This window comes from Cervus canadensis, chromosome 20 (assembly GCF_019320065.1).
Source record: "Cervus canadensis isolate Bull #8, Minnesota chromosome 20, ASM1932006v1, whole genome shotgun sequence".
NCBI classification, from domain to species: Eukaryota; Metazoa; Chordata; class Mammalia; order Artiodactyla; family Cervidae; genus Cervus; species Cervus canadensis.
In genome coordinates, this window is record NC_057405.1 from 9644522 (window position 1) to 9664923 (window position 20402).

Consider the following 20402-nt stretch of genomic DNA (forward strand, 5'->3'; position numbering starts at 1 on the left):
TAATGCTATCACACAACAGGCTACAGTATAGGGTAAACATAACTTTTACATGCAGTGGTATAGCAGAACATTAGTGTGATTCGCTTTATTGCAACATCCACCTTACTGCAGTGTTCTGAGACCTAACCTGCAATTTCTCTGAGGTCTGCCTATATATTGACATGACTTAAATAATCCAATAACATTTGCCTAAAAATGAAAAAAAATCACAAATGAATATAGGAAAATGACACAGTAATACATAAAGATCTATGTTTCTGTTTATAAGGTATATTATTTCTTTTTGTTTTCTTTGGTTATTTAGCTACGTATATAGTAAACCCAGCATATTTAGCTCGTTTTTTCTCTCTCTGTCCCAACAGGTTTAGAATGTAATAATTCAAGAATTTTATCATCAAGTGGAATAGCTTGACAGCTGTCTATGTGCTCCCCATGATATGTTCTCTACAGTGTAAGTATGTATTTACTTTCCCAAGCTGGCTGGATTCTGAGAGAAATGTGTTCAGTTGGAACTTATTGGTAACTTAGATTGTTTAAAAGCTTACAAACTCAGAGAGAACAGCATTGAAACAAGTATACTATCAAGGGTGAAACAGATCACCAGCCCAGGTTGGATACATGAGACGGGTGCTCAGGGCTGGTGCACTGGGAAGACCCAGAGGGATGGGATGGGGAGGGAGGCGGGAGGGGGGATTGGGATGGGGAACACATGTAAATCCATGGCTGATTCATGTCAATGTATGGCAAAAACCACTACAATATTGTAAAGTAATTAGCCTCCAACGAATAAAAATAAATGGAAAATAAAATAAAAGTTTACAAACTAAAATTGATCTTAAGTAAAGAATAGTTTCAGAAGTTTATCTTATATGACGAGATGTTGGACTTAACATTATATCAAGGTTAACACTTACATAGTTATGTCATATGAGGCAGAATAATATACCCGTGTGTTTAGTTGTATTTTTATAATTATTATACTTAATATCTTTAAGATTTCTATACTGTTCTTTATTTTTTAAAAGAAACATTAAATATTATACCTGTGAAATTTTGTTCTAAGATATTACAATTTCTTGAAATATCTTTTAAAAATTATAATGCATAATATTTCAAAGTCAGATCAACTTCTTTCTATATTAGTTATATTTTTAAAAACTGGTTTCAGTTTTGGCAAGATAATACCTATACCACTAAATCATTCATATACACATGTATGTGTTTGTGTGTATATGCATGCATACACATATATGTGTGTATATATATGCACACGATTTTATTGATAAGCTAAATAAAAAGAATAAAAATAACTTTTACTCTCAGACAACCTCTGACTATTAGCTTGATAATGCTGAAAAGTAAGGAGAAAGGTGGAAGGCTGGGGTGCTATTCCTTGTTTGTGATTTAAGAAGTACTAAGAGAAAGTACTACCCCATGGCAGTGGGAAGGAGAGGAGGCAGTCCAGCCTCTTTTTCCTCAGAAGAAAGTAAGCCATGAATGGAGCCCCTGAGTCATCAGAATGCTGCCCAATTTATGGCATGTTTAGGGCATCAGGAGACGCCGTTCCTGGACAGCGCCTGACCCTGTGAGACCTGCAAGGCCCATGGTAAGCCTTACTCTGCCGTCTTCTAGTCCTTTCCTTTTTGGAGCCCCTGAGGTTATAAAATCTATCAAAAGTGACTTGGAACTTACTGACTCTTGATCCTGCTTCAAGAAGACAAGATAACAAGGGTGCCTGACTATTTTATGGGAGTTGGAGGTAGCAGTGGGCAGACGGTTAGCATGTCATTTCAGAACACTGAATGCTTTTTGACACAAAATACCACTTTAATACACAGTATGTGGTTCTAAAGCAGTGCTTTCTAAATAAAATGTAATGTGAGACACATGTGATTTCATTTTTCTAGAGGTCACATTTTAAAAAGTAAAAAGAAGCTGGTAATATGGGTTTTAGTAATATATTGTATTTAACCTTATATATTCAAAATACAGTCTTTTTAATGTGTGATGAATGTAAAAACTATTAATGGTCCTTTTAGCATTCTTTTTTTTAATATTAAGTCTTTCAAATCCAATGTGTGCTTATAGTACATCTCAATTTTGATACTAAATTTTTACTGGGTATACTTGATCTGTATTTTGATTTCATAAAATTTACAGCTGATAAAGATTCGCAAAGCCAAGTTGTCCCATACATAGTTGAAAGTTTTTTTTCAATAACTAAATTGAACATCAGTTTTTAAACCTAAACATATATACTATTCATACTATGTATAAAATAGGCAATGGATGGGAACATATTGTATAGCGCAAGGAACTCTGCTTATTGCACTGTGGTGTCTAAATGGGAGGGAAGTCCAAAAGGGAAGGGAAATGTGTGTATGTGTGGGTGACTCAGCCTGCTATGCAGTAGACGCTAACACGACGCTGCATAGCAATTGTACTGCAATAAAATTTAATTCATTTAAAAAGTAAATAAACTCATCAAATAAAAGCCATGGCTTCAGTCACACTGGTCACATTTTATGTACTTGGAAGTCCTATGTGGCTAGTAGCTGCCATATTGGACCACTTTTCCAGAGAACTACAGATTTAATGATGTAATTCTGCTACCTAATAGATTTTGTAGGTGAACCTCAGCACGTCAAAGGAGCATATAACTTCAAAAACCTTATTGAGAAGTTATCTGATCCTATACTTCTAACTTAAAAATTTTATAGAATCAGCTATTTATGAGAAATTATGGTTAATAAAATATACAAGGTGTAAACCTTCAAACTGTAATACACTGGAATTTGTTCACTTTTTATTTGCTTCAGTGTACATACTCTTTTGTCACTAAAGGCATTAGCTGAGCACAACCCTTCTTAATTAAAATGTGAACCAAAAGCAAAAAAAAACCAAACAAAATATACCTTTTAAAAATTATTCTGTGAAAGATACTGTTAACGAAAGTATAAGCTTCAGACATGTAGATGACATATCTGATAAAGAAATTGTACCCAAAGTATATAAAGAATTCTTAAAAACTAATATAAAATTTTAAAAGTGGTAAAAGATCTGAATTTTACCAAAGAAAATATGTGAAAAAGCAATAAGTATATGGGAAGATGTTTAACATCTTTAGTCATTAGGGAGCTACAAATTAAAACCATGATGAGATACCACTAGAGAGCTTTTAAAAGGATACATGTTTTTTTAAAAATCTGACAATATGAAATGATGATGAGTATGCAGAACCACAGTGATTTTAATTTATCATTGATGAAAATTCAAAATGGTACTGCACTTTGGAATGCTCTTTGTCATTTTGTTTTAAAATTAAACGTGCACTTAACCATATGATTCAGCATTCTCACTCTTCGGTATTTACCCAAGTGAATTTAAAACATGTCAGGTTTATTGCTAGCATACTTAAGGATTTTATGGCTATGGAGAATATTTTAAAGTTATATTTTCTAAATGAATTACAGATAAAAAAATAATTGATTTTCTGCATGTTTATTTTTATCCAACCTCATTGAACTCTGCATTTTTAAAAATTCTCTGGAATCTTCTAAGAATACTGTCATACTCTCTAGAAAATAAAATTGTGATTTGAAAAAAAAACATAGTTTCACACAAAAACCTATATATAAATATTTATAGCACGTTTATCTGTAATGGCCAAAATGTCAAAATAATGAAAGTATTTTCCAACTGATGATTGAATAAACAAACTGTAGTACACCTACAAATAGAATACTTGTTCAGTCACTAAGCTGTGTCTGACTCTTTGCAACTCCATGGACTGTAGCACGCCAGGCTTCCCTGTCCTTCACTCTCTCCTAGAGTTTGCTCAAATTCATATCCATTGAGTTGGTGATGCTATCCAACCATGTCATCCTCTGCCTACCTCTTCTCCTTTTGCCTTCAGCCTTTCCCAGCATCAGGGTCCTTTCCAATGAGTCGGCTCTTTGCATAAGTTGGCCAAAGTATTGGAGCTTTAGTTTCAGCATCAGTCCTTCCAATGAATATTCAGGATCAGTCCTTCCAATGAATATTCAGGATTGATTTCCTTTAGAATTGACTAGTTTGATCTCCTTGCAGTCCAGGGGAGTTTCTAGAGTCTTCTCTAGAACCACAGTTCAAAGGCATCAGTCTTTGGCACTCAGCCTTCTTTATGGTCCAGCTCTCACATCCGTACATGACTACTGAAAAAAACCATAGCTTTGACTATACAACCTTTGTTGGCAAAGTGATGAAAAGGGAAGTATGACTGATTCATGCGCTATCATGGGTGAATCTTTGATGTATTTTGTAAGTGAGAGAAGGGTGACACAAATGACCGAATGTTACATGATTCCATATGTATGAAATTCCAGAAAAGATAAAACATAGAGACAGGAAACAGATGAGTGTTTGCCAGATAGAGATACAGGAGGATTCATTACTTCCTACTTTAGGAAGTGCCTTCTTCTGTGTAATCTCATCCTTTCTACCTCAGTGTAATTATATTTTGCCATTTTTCTCCATTTATTCCAAGTCATTAAGAACCTCTGTTCTCTATTTGCCATAAAATGTTCAATCATGATTTAAAATTTAAGAATTTTAAGAACTCTTTACATATATTCACATTTTTAACGATTCACACTATTTGAACCATTCAAAGTTATGATTCAAAGTTTTAATTTAATTTTAAAACCATTCAAAGTTTTAATTCTTTTATGGCCATTTAGTTCTATATTCTTGGCAATACTATCTTACTAATCATAGAGACATTAGTTTTACTTACATAAATGGCTGGGTGTTCAGATACCAAATAAACCAGTAAGTGGCCAAAATAACTCTAATGCCATTTTAAAATTAGGATAATTAAGGGCTTATGTACCTTATTTGACACAATAATAATATTATGAGGTCCAAATTTTCTTACACTTTTTTAAGAGTTTTATAAAGTTTTCTTTATACACATCAGCTTTGCAGTAAGCTTGTAAAGTAGGAAATTCCGAACTCCCTCTAAGTAAGGAAAGAAAGAGCTCTCTGAGAGGATAAGTGATTTGCCTAGAGGCGGAGAGCTTGTAAGGATTGAGCACCTACGATCGCCCCTTCCTTAAATTAATCCTTTGGCTTTTGTACCGCTTTGTAAAGTCCACGCTGTATGGAAATATTCTTATTGGTCAGAGTATGTTCTTGCTTTTTAAATTCCAGAGATGATCGAGCTCTATTCTGTAAGTGACATTATAATGAATTTTATTTCATTAAGAAAATATTACTCAGGTGGTACTAATGGTAAAGAACCCACCTGCCAATGCAGGAGATGTCAGAACTGTGGATTCGATCCCTGGGACGAGAAGATTCGCTGGAGGAGGGCATGGCAGCCCACTCCAGTATTCTTGCCTGGAGAATCACGTGGACAGAGAAGTCTGACAGGCTACAGTCCATAGGGTTGCAAACAGTTGGACACAACTGAAGTGACTTAGCACACACGCAAAGCCAAAATCTCACATGAAATGTCTTTCTGTTGAACTTCAAAATCTGCCCTAAGCTACTAGATTGGAACTAATTCTTGCTACATTCCTTATGCTATATTAGATACAGTTTGCCTTAACATCAAGGAAATCTAAGATGAGAATCAAAAAGCTTCACAAAATGCATAAACTTAGTAATGATTTTTTTTTTAACTATAAAATGATTATCTCACAAAAACATTTATCATGTCTTTTCTTAGATAACAATCTTCTCTGGTACAGCTTCATTAGATTTCCATACAGCATTTAGGAAGAAATACATTTACTTTATAAAGCAAAGCATATACCCTTAGACATTGTGATCCTTTTCTTTAGTACTTGCATCATTATACCTGTCTGCTGCAATTTCTCTGAGTAGGAGTGATCTCATCATCTATAGGCAGCTTTAAAATGAAGAAAATTTATAGCATACTCTCACTTATCAATAAGTCAGACTTTCTCCCTATTGCTTTGCGATCACAATGCAGACTTCTAAGGGAACTTATTTTATTAGGTAATTTGAAAATACTTTATTAGGCTATTTGAAAAGCTTCTTGAATATGAGAGGATGATAAGTAATAAAAGAAGATACACCAATAGAAAACATGTTTTATACCCTCAAATAGTAGTATAGTAGGTAGAGAACACAAATGCAAAAGTCAATCTGGTTTATCCTGTGCTTAACTCTCATTTGATATCTGTTACAATGCATAAAAATGCATTGAAAGAAGATTCCCAAATCTATCTCTCTGCCGTATTTGAATGCTAACAGCTCTCACTATTTTCTGTCTTCTAATCGAAATCCCTTCAACCATAGTAAAAGCCTTATTTCATTTTTGTTTTTGTTGTTGTTGCTATTTAAGAGGTTATTCAGAAGGATTCCTTTTTGTAAGACCTGTCTCTTTTGTACTAAGCCTTCCTATTATACTTTCTGTTGAATAATAGATACTTAAAAATATTTGAAGCATTGAATTTCTAAATAAAATGCTATTGAGCACAATTGTAGTCAAAGCACAGTAGGATATTAATTTAAAATTTGAGACTTTAAATTAATGTCGTTTAAACCCCCCAAAATGAATATAATGATTGCTCCTTTCTTATGTTTGGAATGTCATAATCTATCTCACAGTAAATCTCTGTGCTGCTAAGGGGTAAAATCTGGAATATGCCCCTTTGGTTTTATGGGTGCACAATATCACATATTCATTATGCTGAGTTGAGGTTGAAGATGGAAAATTGCCTTACACGGTAAAATAAGGAGAACTTATAAGTAAGTCTTCAAGGAACAGAAAATAAGCAATGTGTTAGACAGCTAGAAGAATTTTAGGAAAGTAGTATTAATTCAACATTAACTTGTTTATACTGCTATGATAAAATACCACTCCATCTAAAATTTCAGAACTACCTGTCAACTATATCTTTTTTGAAGTTTAGGGGGAAATTAAGAGATGAGTCCCATATCCAGGTCAAAGCAGTCAGAGAGAAAGGAACATTTATGGTAGAATTGGAAAAGCTCCACTGTAGAAATTCAGAACACCAAATAATCAGAAATTTATATAATCCCTAGAATTCTTAGAAATCTTTGGTACATTGAAATTTTTTTATACAGCATGGAGTAATTGATTAGAAACCTCAAATGCAGAGGTTGCTATTTATATCTATGTTACTTTTGCTGTTGTTTGGTCACCAGGTCGTGTCTGACTCTTTCCGACCCCTTGAACTGTAGCCCACCAGGTTCCTCTGTCCATGGGATCTCCCAGGCAAGAATACTGGAGTGGGTTGCCATTTTCTTCTCCAGGGATCTTTCTGACCCAGGTATCAAACCTGTGTCTTCTCCATTGGCAGGCAAATTCTTTACCACTGAGCCACCAGGGAAGCCCTTTATTTTGTTATACAAACATTAAAGCAATATTTAAAAGCTCAAAAAGATGTATTATACTCAGAATCTAACCACCCCAGAAATTCACATAGCCTTTTGTCTGTTTCATTTCTAATCCATATGTATCACAACTTTATGTAGTATAATTATCATTGTGCTCTGATTTTGTTTCAATACCAGATCATAAACATTTTAACATATCCATTATTTTATATGTCCTAATAATGAGTATTTACTTAGCTCTTTTTTCATATATTTGGGTGTTGGTGGTGTTACTTCAAATACCTATATTTATCAAACACTTTTGTCTTCATTTTGAATCTTTTTCTCTAACAGAGGAAGTAGAATTCTGGCTTAAGAGCAAGTCTCTAAATATTCAGAGTATACTAGATATGTGACTGGAAATGGTTCTAAATCTTCCTAGCTTTCCTTTCATCAAATGAAAAAATGGAAATAAAAATAGGATTTATATTGTAGAACAGTTAAAAGGATTAAATGCAAAACTGTATAAGATTATGCAGAGTGTCTATTTGGGCAAATTCCTAGAAATTAAACTATCAAGGCAAAGAATATGACTACACATATTCTTTCCAAAACTGTTACACAAGTTGTTAACTTCCAGGGTATTCAGCTGCTAAAAAAAATGAAAATCATCTTCAATACCTTAAACACAAAACCACAAAGCTGAATTGATTGCTAACTTAAGGAAAGGAGAAGTATATTGTTGGGGTAGAGACTTTCAGAGCAAAGGCTGCTAAGGTTCTGAAACTTGAAAAATGGTTACTCAGTGAAACAGAAACATATTTATGCCACCCCTTATGCTCTGCTGGGGATGGGAGACATTGAAAATGATCAATTATATGCAGTGACTTATCAGACTTTGAGGCATTTGAAAGCAAAATATTCTCTGCCCCTGCTTCCAACTAGGAGACTGAATATGGTCTCTATAAACGTGTTCATAATTTCAAACTACACCTTGAACTCTTGTCATTTGCTATTATAAACATACTTATTTGATTTAAATAAATTCCATGGAGCGGAGACAGTGCCATTTCTGCATTCTTCAATTTTTTTGTAGGGCTTATTAGAGCATTATCAGGCAGACAATGCAAAATATAAATTGATGACTAAAAGGGAAAAGAACAATCATCTATAATAATATTAAATAACTGAGCAAGGAATTTAGATCTAAGGGTCAAGGCTTATTAGCCTAAATAATTCATAAAACACGTTTTATGAAGTTTCAGGTTATTATTTAGCCTGAGAGGTAATAATTTCTCTTTTTAGAAACTACTTTTTCTTTCAATAATTATAAAGACTACTTGGGACAAATTTAAATTAATATATTTTAAAAGTAACAGACTCAGCTACATAAGTATCCAAAATTTAGGGTAACAAAACAAATAATATAAACCAAACATTTTTATTTGAAAACTTGGGAGATATATTTGCAAAAATTATATTAGACAGGGGCTTAACTTTGTGAAATGAATTGCCTGAAAAACAACAGACTTCTATTCTTTTATGAAAATGCCTCTCAAAAGTCAGAAATGGAGGTGTCCTGGTAGATTCACTGCAAGTAATGAGCATGAATGAAACTTTCAAACACTTCTATTATTGCTAAAATTATTATTATTCAACCTGCCTTTACATACTCCTCCTTAAAGGATACAGAAACCATTCAGGCAATGCACTCATTTTTTCTTCTATACAATTTGAATTGTTGTTGTTGTTGTTTAGTTGTTCAGTCGTGTCTGACTCTGTGCGACCCCATGAACTGTAGCCCACCAGGCTCCTCTGTCCATGGGATTCTTCAGGCAAGAATATTGGATTGGGTTGCCATTTCCTCCTCTAGGGGATCTTCCTGACCCGGGGATCAAACCCACATCTCTGGTGTCCCCTGAATTGCAGGCAGATTCTTTACCACTGAGCCACCAGGAGCAAGTTTTCAAACTTAGTATAAGAATAAAACAGATGCTATCTTCCCGACTCTTTCTAAAGCTGTCTCTTGTGCAGTGTCAGAGGAGCCCTTGAAACTTTGTCTTTTTTCTCCCTTGATAATACAACCTTTACATGTGTTACTCTCCAGCCATTTCTGGACTCACTGATTTAGAAGTTCCTCAAAATTTAATCTTTTTTTACCCTGACTCTATTCAGGGAATCAGTACATCAGACTGGTTATCCTTGCTTGTAAAACTGAGTCAATAATAGTAGCAACTTCACTGTGTTGATCTGAGAATTATATGAAATGACAGACCTTAATACAAAACCCAGTGCCTAACTTACATGAAAAGTGAAAGTCGCTCAGTTATGTCCAGCTCTTTGCGACCCCATGGACTATACAGTCCATGGAATTCTCCAGGTCAGAATGCTGGAGAGGGTAGCTATTCCCTTCTGCGGGGGATCTTCCCAACCGAGGAACTGATCCCAGGTTTCCTGCATTGCGGGGCTTCCTTGGTGGCTCAGAGGGTAAAGCGTCTGCCTGCGAAGCGGGAGACACAGGTTCCATCCCTGGGTTGGGAAGATCTCCTGGAGAAGGAAATGGCAACCCACTCCGGTACTCTTGCCTGGAAAATCCCATGGACAGAGAAGCCTGTTAGGCTACAGTCCATGTGGCTGCAAACAGTTGGAAACGACTGACCTACTTCACTTTCACTTTTCTCCCGCATTGCAGGCAGATTCTTTACCATCTGAGCCACCAGGGAAGACCTTACATGAAATCTTCAATAATATGAGTTGCTAAAATTTTTTCCATGAGTTCCTAGTTTCCTTTTATTCAAAAATGTCACTACAAGCTCCTTTTCCACAATATTTTGCTCCTTTTCCAGTTTAAATTTTATGTTGCTTCAGTCCCCGACCAACAATCTGTATGAAGCAAAATGACCAAAAAATGAAGATAACATACCATGAATGACTATTTCCCAAAATTCAGCTATCCAGAATTGTACAGATAACACTGTGGCTTAAAAACTAAAAGATTCATGCACCCAGTGTTCACAGTAACACTATTTACAATAGCCAAAATATGGAAGCAATCTAAGCATCCCTAAACCAATGGATGGTTTCAGGAATAAAAAAGGATTAATTTGTGCCATTTTCAACAACATGGATGAACCTATAGGGTGTGATGTTTAGTGAAATCAGTCAGGCAGAGCAAGACAGGTACATGTGGAATCTTAAAAAAAGTAAATGAACAATAACAGAAAAGGGGTGGCTTCATTTTCCTCATTTTCAACTTTTTTTCCTTTCCTTCTTCTTCCCTATTTATATTTGAAGTGGCCTTGACGTACTCCTTTCCCAATTTGGAACCCGTCTATTGTTCCATGTCCAGTTTTAACTGTTGTTTCTTGACCTGCATACAGATTTCTCAGGAAGCAGATTAGGTGGTCTGGTATTCCCATTTCTTTAAGAATTTTCCACAGTTTGTTATAACCCACACAGTCAAAGGCTTTGGAGTAGTCAATAAAGCAGAAGTAGATATTTTTCTGGAATCCCCTCACTTTTTCTATGATCCAACGGATGTTGACAATTTGATTTCTGGGTCCTCTGCCATTTCTAAATCCAGTTTGGACATCTGGAATTTCTCAGTTCACGTACTGTTGAAGCCTAGCTTGGAGAATTTTGAGCATTACTTAGCTAGCATGTGAGATAAGTGCAATTGTGTGGTAGTTTGAACATTCTTTGGTATTGCCTTTCTTTGGGATTGGCATGAGAACTGACCTTTTCCAGTCCCGTGGCCACTGCTGAGTTTTCCAAATTTGCTGGCATATTGAGTGCAGCACTTTCACAGCATCATCTTTTAGGATTAGAAATAGCTCAACTGGAATTCCATCACCTCCACTAGCTTTGTTTGTAGTGATGCTTCCTAAGGCCCACTTGACTTCACATTCCAGGATGTCTGGCTCTAGGTGAGTGACCATACCATTGTGGTTTTGGCTCATTAAGATCTTTTTTGTATAGTTCTGTGTATTCTTGCCACCTCTTCTTAATATTTTCTGCTTCTATTAATCTGCCCTTTCTTGTCCCCATCTTTGCATGAACTGTTCCCTTGGTGTCTAATTTTCTTGAAGAGATCTCTAGTCTTTCCCATTCTATTGTTTCCCATTCTATTTCTTTGCATTGATCACTGAGGAAGGCTTTCTTATCTCTTTGCTATTCTTTGGAACTCTACATTCAGATGGGTGTATCTTTCCTTTTCTCCTTTGCCTTTGGCTTCCCTCCTTTTCTCAGCTATTTGTAAGGCCTCCTCAGACAGCCGTTTTGCCTTTTTGCATTTGTTTTCCTTGAAGATGGTTTTGATTACCATCTCCTATACAATCTCCATCCATAGTTCTTCAGGCACTCTGTCTATCAGATCTAACCTCTTGAATCTATTTGTCACTTCCACTGTGTAATCATAAAGGATTTGATTTCGGTCATACCTGAATGGTCTAGTGGTTTTCCATATTTTCTTTAGTTTAAGTCTGAATTTGGTGATGATGTCTGAATTTGATGGTGATGTTACACTCCCCCAAATGCACACACACCCCTTTGTTTTAGATCATTGTTGAGCTTAATTGTAATTCTTTAACCAAAAGAAGAAATCAGGCATTTGCTTCAGATTCCCATCTCTGAGGGAAAAACTCAATCAACACAGCTTCGGATTCTATTGCCTCTTGACCTTCAACAAAAGTATGTGGTTGTTTTCTAACTTCAGGATCCTTCAGGGAATCCTAGTTTCCACAAATTCATTCCCTGAGTCTTCTGGGAGTCACTCCCACAAATCCCCCCAAAGAAATCAATATTGAGAAAGAATTTCCTATTACTTTTCAGATGCCACAGAAACCAAAAGAAATCACGTTTTTCCTCTACCCTATAACATAGGGAAAATTTTCTGTCCGGTTCCCAAAGAAGTAACCATTTCCCTCTTGTATGGCGAGAAATTAGGAAAGGGTTGGTGATCTAAAATTTGTTAATTGCCTAAAAACATGTCACTAAGTTATTTTTGACTATCACCATAGTCTTATGAAGAGGTTATCATAGTCTCCATTTCTCTTCTGAGCAAGCCTCTTAAATGCTGCAGATTTGCCTGTGTCCCAGCATGAAATGGAGCAAAGCAAATGATGCCATCTATCAATTGTTTGTGTTTCTTTGCTTCCTCCCTGCAAAATCCCCAAATTCCCTATAATGCATTGTGTTTCTCCACCCTAGCATTTGCATCACTTGATATTTGAAGAAAGATGAAGGTCTTTTGTTTTATGTTATATTTTTGTCACATATTTTTCTATAAGCTTTAACAATTTGCTTGGGATGGGAATTCTTTTCTTCTTCATTATACATTTTTTGTAAATATTCAACATCATTCAAGGGAATTAAGCAAAAAACAGTGTTTCAAGGTCTTACATATCTGCTTATTCTTTTCCTAAGAAGCATTTATAATCTGTTTTTGAAAATAAGCAAAATGTCAGTTCCTTTGCCTCAAATAGAATGTATTCTCTGATTTTAGCTGCATGTCACAGTGTATTTGCTGGGTGTATGTATACATTCCACAGCAGAACCATTGTTCACATAATAGAGGAAGATTAATTAAAATGTAGAAGACACATAATATGGGAGAATATCTTCAATATCTTCTCAAAAAAGCTGAAAATTATTCCTGAACTAGAGAATGGGGAGGGGTGACCGTTGGAGGGCTTATCACGACTTTTGCTGGTCATTTATGCTTAGTCAAACTTGTTTTGTTATCTTGTTTTGAGTGATTTGGACATACTTTTGATGGAAGGAAATACTGTATAACGTGTTTTGAGATAGTTTAATAGAATTTGTGCTAAAATGTAAGAAGCATGTATCGGACCTTAAAAATTCTCTTAAAAATGTTGTGAAACATCACCCTGAACAAAACTCTGTTTGCAGATGCTTATTCCACAATGAATAGCACATATGCAAAAAAAAAACAAACAAACATGTAATTCTGTTTGGTTCCAAGCATTTTTCTTTTTATTAATATTCTTTCATATTTATGAAATTAAGATACTTGCCCCTTGGAAGAAAAGCTATGACAAACCTAGACAGCATATTAAAAAGCAGAGACATTACTGACAAAGGTTTGTCCAATCAAAGTTATGGTTTTTCTGATAGTCATGTATGGATATGAGTCATGTATGGATATGAGAGTCGGACTGTGAAGAAAGCTGAGTGCCAAAGAATTGATGCTTTTGAACTGTAGTGTTGGAGAAGACTCTTGAGAGTCCCTTGGACTGCAAGGAGATCCAACCAGTCTATCCTAAAGGAAATTAGTCCTGAATATTCATTGGAAGGACGGATGCTAAAGCTGAAGCCTCAGTACTTTGGCCATCTGATGCAAATAACTGACTCATTTGAAAAGACCCTGATGCTGAGAAAAATTGAAGGCAGAAGGAGAAGGGGACGACAGAGGATGAGATGGGTGGATGGCATCACTGACTTGATGGAAATGAGTTGAGCAAGCTCTAGAGATGGTGATGGACAGGGAAGCCTGGCATGCTGCAGTCCATGGGATCACAAAGAGTCAGACACAACTGAGCAACTGAACTGAACTGATGGATAGTATGGACCATTTGTGTTTGTTTTGGGATGTGTATATATGCATATACTGAGTACCGATATAAAATCTACAGCTTATTATAGGTCATAGTCATAAACTTTAAATGCCATTGACCCCCCCAAAACTAGCACTGAAGAAGAACTCTTTAAGAAGTGTTTCCCATATAGAGAAGCCAATCCTTTGCTTTAAATACTACCTTTACTCTGTGACACTTTACTTAAATAACTATGAAAGTGGCTATAAGAAGAGTACTGGATAAAGTGAAACCTAGAAAAGGAAAAAATTGAAATCACTGCAAACACTTGGGGAGTTGGTTGACTTTTTAAAATAATACAAACATTCCTTAAAATTCACTTAGAAAACGATTAAAGCAGATTACTAGGGCTCAGACCGCAACTCTACAACTTGCTGATTGAGGAAACCTGGATAGTTATTTAACCACATGAGGCTATACAACCTATCTATGAAATGATGATTAATCTACCCCTGTATCTTCAGGCAGTTAACAGAATTAAGTTGTATAATTCATACATAGGGCCTCAGGGGTAATAAATTTTCAACAACTTTTAACTGTTCTACATCTCTACAGGAGGGAATACAAAGCATTAATTTATAGACTGACCTAAGATTCTGTTTTGTTTTACCTGATTTTGTATGCTTGTATAGTTTATGTACGCTGTTAATATTATTTGCAAAGTTAGTAATCTCACTGACTCAGTGGACATGAATCTGAGCAAACTCTAGGAGATAGTGAAGGACAGGGGAGTCTGGCATGCTGTAGTCAATGGGATCGCAAAGAATTAGACACAGCTGAACAACAAGGGGACAAGGGATATATAACAATAAGGGAAAAATAAATTTTTATCTTTGATCTTTGAAGAGATATTATTTTTTGTAAGTTTTGGTCCAGTGTGGATAGTAATAGTTTCACTTAAATTTTTACTGTAAAAACTTCATAGTTGAACTAAATAGGAGTAATTTTTTGTATGATTTCAGACTAATATGTTTAAGTACTTTCTTTTTCACAACTTCTAAGTAGAGAAGGACCACAAAATATGAGATTGTCAAATTTACAAATATCAGACACTTAAGTTTTGGAGAGTGTTACAAGAGAAAAATAAAGAGATGTGAATGATAGAAAGAAAAATATGTTTAAAATAGAGTATTTTTCTGATTATAAAATTAACATATGTTCATTCTAAAAATGCAGTTAGTAGAAAAATAAAGAAAAATGTTAATATCTTGGTCTAGATTTTATAGGTATTTTTGTCCATAGATAGAGCTAATAGATTCTTTTGATAGGATTATAACATAGAGTTTTATACATTTCTTTTGTCTTTTTACTATATCTTGGATGTTTTCTATATCAATACATAAGTCAATAGACTTGTATTATGATGTATTTAGCATTATATAGTATTCTGTTCTTTGTTGGACTTAATTTTAATCAATTACTCATTCAAGAACATTGTTAACAATGCTTCTATCTTACAAAGCTCTGTGTCCTTCAAATATTTTTCCTGTGTCCTTCAAACTATGGGCACCAATTGTTGAATGGCAACTATATGATAATCACAGTGTTAAGAGCATTTCATTTTAATTACAAAAAAACCTGTGAGACATGTACCAGCATTAACTCTGTTTTATCGAATAGAGTGGGCTACCCAGGCAGCTCTAGTCGTAAAGAACCCCCCTGTCAATGCAGGAGACATAAGAGACTCAATGTTCAATCCCCTGGGTCAGGAAGATCCCCTGGAGGAGGGCATGGCAACCCACTCCAGTATCCTTGCCTGGAGAATTCCATGGGCTGGCCGGCTAGGATCCATAGAGTCACGAAGAGTCAGACACGACTAAACAGATATATCAAGTAAAGTTACTGAAGATTAATTCAGTTGAATAATTTTATAAAAGTCTACACAAAACTAGAATTAAAACAAGCAGAGGCTGATTTTAAAAAAAAGTATATAACCAGTACATACCCTGCTCTTATAGGCACATCTTAATTTTTATATTGTTTATTAATGTTTCCAGAAAATTTAATTAATTTTCAATGAATAACCTAAATTCTGTTGTATTGGACAGTTGCAGTTCATTTTGTCTTTAGTCCCTAGTGCATGGTCTATTATGAAACCTCATCAATAGCCACATGACAGATTTACATTTCATGGCATTTGCAAAAAAAGACAAATCACACAATTGCTGAGGCGTTTATAAAACCAGTTGCAAAATTAAGAACTTGCATGTTTCTTGGTGGAAAGAAAGCAGGACAAATTATTGGTAAAATTTATCAGATGACTTTATTGAATATCACATATCATAAATTGCGGACAGTGTTGAAGAGAAACTCTCATTGTCTGAGTTTGCTAGTTGATGGTTTGAAAGCTCAGGTGTGGGTAGTATAACATATTGTTAGTAGATATATGGTTGATATACATGAGGGGCATTTTGTTCACTGAAAGTATGCACTAGTAGAGAAGAGATATGTCTCTAGTTCCTACTTATTATTCTTTGGAGAATTATTGGAGCCTCAGACAAAATTTTACTGGGATTAGAAATAAATAAGATGCATAATTATCAGTTATTGTGCCCCAGGGAAGGGTGCTAATAAGCAAATGCCAGAGGTTGCGCCTTAATGCCAATACTTAAACTGCTTTGGGCCAGAGACCAGTTGACCAACCAACCTAATTAATCTTAACTATAGTTCAACATCAATAATAATGGTAATAATGAGCATTGGGAGTATAATAAAATTAAGGGCACTATATGTATTGTCTAAAGATATACACATTAAATTTAAAATCCTGGTTTTCCTCTTCTCCAGTATACTGTTTGTTGAAGGGAGAAGTTCTTTTGAAATGAGAGAGATGGAGCAAACATTTCTTCCCATGGCTAGTATTGCCGTCTCTGTGATTTCTGGCGACTTGCTCAAGCAGCACATCTTAATGATATATTCAGTATCTAGCATAGCCAGAACCAATAACTCATTGCTAGAAAAATGACTTTTCTAAGATGAAGATAACAGGATCCCTTAACAAGACCAAAAGAAAATCATGCAAAAGACCTGATCACTTGTAGATGGACTTTCCCTAAAACTTGATGTTTTTCTTTGTCTCCTATCCTCTTTATCTCTTTATCACCTGAGAATTATATTGATGGTATTTTATTGGGCATATTTAAAAATGACACCCATATGCTGCATTAGATCATAAAGAAATTATTTCAGACTAAAGTACCATCAAAGAGTAATTTAGAAAGTTCATTTACTTAACCTTGACCTCCTAACAGTTGAGTGAGCTGAATCATTTAACCTTTTAGTTTTGAGCATGTTATGTTGACTTAATATTTGATGAAACACAGGAGGTTGGATCTCAGTATTCAAAACTATCTAACAGGGCCTCTGAATGCTTGCTGTAAATCTTATTAGATATAATTGAAAGTTTAGATCTAATACTAAGAAATGAAATGCTCTAGAACATATTTATCCTTGAGATAGAAATGAATGGCATCACCCTTATTGCAGTTACAATTGTATTATGTTCTATTATATTTTAGCTTTGTCTTTTAATTGTGATAAGCATTTTTGTGTATCTAAAATTGACAATCTTTTTGCCTGCTAAGTATCCATTAAGTGGTCTACAGATGCTGAAAGACTGATGTCATGCTTAGAAATATTTTCTTCACAGCCCTTGGATGCTATCCCAATGCTTTTTAAATTCAGAGGAGGGCAAATTTTATTCCAAAGAGTGTAGAAAATCACTTAAGTGTGGCAGAGTTGTGTAGGAGTTTGGGAACATTTGGAGGTTTTAGAATGATAGGAAAAAAGAAATAATTATGATGGTACTCTCAAACCAAAAGCTATTCTCACATTTCACAAATAATCAATTTGTAATCAATCAATGTAAAAAATTTAGTGTGACTTTTCATATGACTTATGAGTATAAAGTTTAAATATAGCCTATGAACCAGATTTTATCTTTACAGAATACATACTACATACCAGAAAAATAGAATAAAGTACGGGAACATGGAAATTTAAGACAGCATTTATAAATCTTTGACATTTACCTTTTCTTGTTTTCTGTATGCATCAAGCAAATATTTAGATTCTTGTTTATCTTAGACTGATCAGCAAATATTTATCAAGAGCTTATTAATTTAAGGCACAGTCTGAGGCACTGTAGTGATAGAAACCATGAGACATGACTTATTTTCTCAAAGTGCCGGTATTCTCATTTGCCTTTTACTTCTGTCCTCAATTCTTCCATTCGTATATGTTTTCATTTGGGAGAGTACTGTAATTTTAATGTATCCCATAATAGTCCATTTCCTTGACTGACAGATCGTTTGTCAAGGGACATGTTTCTTTGTCGATTGTATTCCTTGATAAAAACCGACCCCAGATTACTTTTCATACTCCAATATCTAATCAATGCTTGTTCCTTCAAAATGTAAAGAGATTCTAATACATTCTCCAATTTAAAAAGGTACTGTTAAAAAAAAAGAATGGGGAGCTATCAAAGGTACAAAGGAGCCAACCGAAAGATATCCCCATGGCCAACTTTGAGTAGCATATAATGGAGCAATTTTATGAACAAAAGAAATACTATAGTATCACGGTATGTTGGTGGTGGTGGTGTTCAGTCACTAAGTCTCGTCTGACTCTTTGCGACCCCGTGAACTGCACCACGCCAGGCTTCTCTGTCCTTTACTATCTCCCAGAGTTTGCTCAAACTCATGTCCACTGAGTCAGTGATGCTATATGACCACCTCATCCTCTGGCACCCTCTTCTCCTCCTGCCCTCAGTCTTTCCCAGCTTCAGGGTCTTCTCCAGTGAGTTGGCTCTTCACAGCAAGTGGCCAAAGTATTGGAGCTTCAGCTTCAGCATCAGTCTTTCCAGTGAATATTCAGGATTGATTTCCTTTAGAATTGACCGGTTTGATCTCCTTGCAGTCCAAAGGACTCTGGCAGTATAACCCAGGGTATGAAATGAGTATCTTTGAGTGTATACTTATATGAATAAATGATTAAATAAGTAAACAAGGGAAAAAAGACATCTCCTGTTCAGAAGGATTCCAAATAATTTATTGCAGATATTTTGTCCTCAAGGAGAGACTGTATAACTCCCAACTCCATAAGTGTGAGCTGATGTAATGACTTCCTTCCAAACATTAGAGCATGGTGATGGGGAAAAGGAACTTAACTGTGTTGAAACCTGACAAGCCTACCTCCAGCTCAGTCATGTCTTGCTTTCTGTGACCCCATGGACAGGAGTCCCCTACAGGTTCCTCTGTCCATGAGATTCTCCAGGCAAGAGTACTGGAGTGGGTTGTCATTCTCTTCTCAGCGGGACCTTCCCAACCCAGGGATCAAAACCAAGTCTCCTGCACTGCAGGCAGATTCTTTACCATCTGAACCTCCAGCTGATAGAGGTTAACAGCAGTAGTGATAAGTCAGGTTGATAGCCTGTATCATCAGAATGATGTGATAAGGATGATACTTTGCCTCTTTGGTCGTCCTCCCCAAAACCCTGTAACCTCAGTCTAACCAGGAGAGTAATATCAAATCATCCAAATTAAGGGATGTTCCACAGAATATCTGACCAGTGCTCTTCAATACTGTCAAGATAATTAAAAATAAGGAAAGTTTGAAGTTGTCATCGTAAATAATTGCCTAAAAGAACAGGATGATTAAATGTAATGTGGTATCCAAATGAGATCTTGAAACAGAAAAAGAACTTTCGGTAAAAACAAAGGAAATTCAAATAAAATATAAAATTTAATGAATGACAGTGTATCAGTATTGGTTCAATACTGATTGACTACTGAACCATAGTAACGTAAGACATTAACAATAAGGGAAACTGGATTTGGGGTATATTGGTACAGAATATCTCTATACTATCTTTGCAACATTTATATAAATGTAAAACCACCGTGAATTTAAAAGTTTATTTAAAAGGTTGTGTATAATGGGCTGTGTGCTCAGTCATGCCCAACTCTTTGTGGCTCCACAGACTGTAGCCTGCCAGACTCCTCTGTCCATGGGATTTCCCAGGCAAGAACATCAGAGTGAGGTGCCATTTCCACCTCCAAGGGATATTCCCCACCCAAGGATTGAACCCACATCCCCTCCATTGGCAGGCAGATTCTTTACCACTAGTGCCACCTAGGAAGCCTATGTAATGATAATGGGCTACTTAAAGCTGTAATCTAAGACCTTTGGAGCATCCCAGAGACAACAAAAGGAAGGAAAATGTGTGCTCATGACGGCTCATCTGTTGAACAACTGGACTATTCACTCCGTTTATTCTGTTAATGGAAATTCTACATACTCATCTACAGTCTTATTGTCTTTTTCAGTGATACGCTACTAAAAGGCACAGACCTCATCAGTTTTGAATCAGTCTAGCCCTCTCTTGACTCAATAGGGTAGCAATAGTTTTCTAACACAGAACTGGGTAATACTGTATGC

At 35.5% G+C, this 20402-nt stretch overlaps 1 protein-coding gene across 1 annotated transcript in view; it reads left to right on the plus strand.

Moving 5' to 3' along the window:
• Nucleotides 1–378: 378 nt before the first annotated feature.
• Nucleotides 379–20402, plus strand: part of FUT9 (fucosyltransferase 9) — a 107837-nt gene continuing 87813 nt past the window's right edge. The window contains exon 1 of the mRNA XM_043439663.1: nt 379–451. The gene's annotated coding sequence lies outside the window, so the exon portion shown is untranslated. The remainder of the gene's footprint in view (nt 452–20402) is intronic.